This window comes from Acomys minous (genome assembly GCF_964271855.1).
Source record: "Acomys minous genome assembly, contig: scaffold_85, whole genome shotgun sequence".
NCBI classification, from domain to species: Eukaryota; Metazoa; Chordata; class Mammalia; order Rodentia; family Muridae; genus Acomys; species Acomys minous.
This window is the reverse complement of record NW_028182126.1, coordinates 124,387-125,546: the sequence shown is the minus strand read 5'-3', so window position 1 is coordinate 125,546 and position 1,160 is coordinate 124,387.

The following is a 1,160-nucleotide window of genomic DNA, read 5'->3' as shown; positions in this document are numbered from 1 at the left end:
CTAGAGTTCATGTGAAAGTCAGTCCCACTCTTAGCTCAAAGGTGGAGAATGTCCTGTCCATTGGTTATATCTGAGAAGGTGTTCAAAGTTACTGCACCTATTGTCCTTGGCTGGTGCCATAGTTTGAGCAGGACCCCCTGGGCCCAGATCCGCCCATCATAATGTTCTTCTTGTAGGTTTCTAGGACCCTCTGCATCCTTCTATTTCCCCATTCTCTCATGTCTCTCTCACTTAGAGTCCCAATAGAATGTCCTCCCCTGTGTCCCACTTTTCTGGTAAGTGAAGCCTTTCATGGGACATGCCCTTTGGCTAGTGTCCAGATATAAATTTGTATATACCATTTGACTCCTTCTGCTTCTGAGTTAAGTCACTCATTATGATCATTTCTAGTTCACACTATGGAATGCTACTCAGCTATTAAAAACAAGGAATCCCTAAATTTGTGGGCAAGTGGGCAAAGCCTTGTATTAATTATAGCCTATGAACTACCAGATCAGTCCTGCACATCCTATTCCTGGGCTCTAGGTTTTTAAGCAATTACTAGTTATCAATCAGGTATTTATGTATGTCCCCCAAAGAGGAGGATTCATTTTATTTCATGTACTAAAATAATGAGATATGAAAATAGAACGTTTTACTATAATTTCAAACTTTGAATACTCACCTGAAAAAACTGAAAATGAGAACCTGTTAAACTAATGCTTTAAAAACAATCAGCTCTAGTAATGTTCAATTTATACAGTAGAATAAGATAAAATCTTCTTGAGTCAAAAATCAATAGAAGCAATCACATGACATTTAATCTTTTATCATAGAAGGACAAAATGAGTATAGCATGGCTGAACACAGTGACACATCTTCACCATAAGCACTTGGTAGACAGAGGAAGGCAGATATCCATGAGTTTATGACACACTGGTCTACTAATGGGCCTTCAAGACAAGGAAGGATACAAAGTGAATTCTTATTACATTAAGAAAGTATAACATGATTCTCAAGCATAAGATAAAGTTAATGGTTCCAGTACAAAGATACTTCAGTACAATGGATGAAGATTTATGGACCCACATAATCAAATCATATTACACCTGAACATTAAAAGTGTCACAGTATGGCACTAGTTCAAATCATTGTGTTACATTTACTAACATAGATTAAGT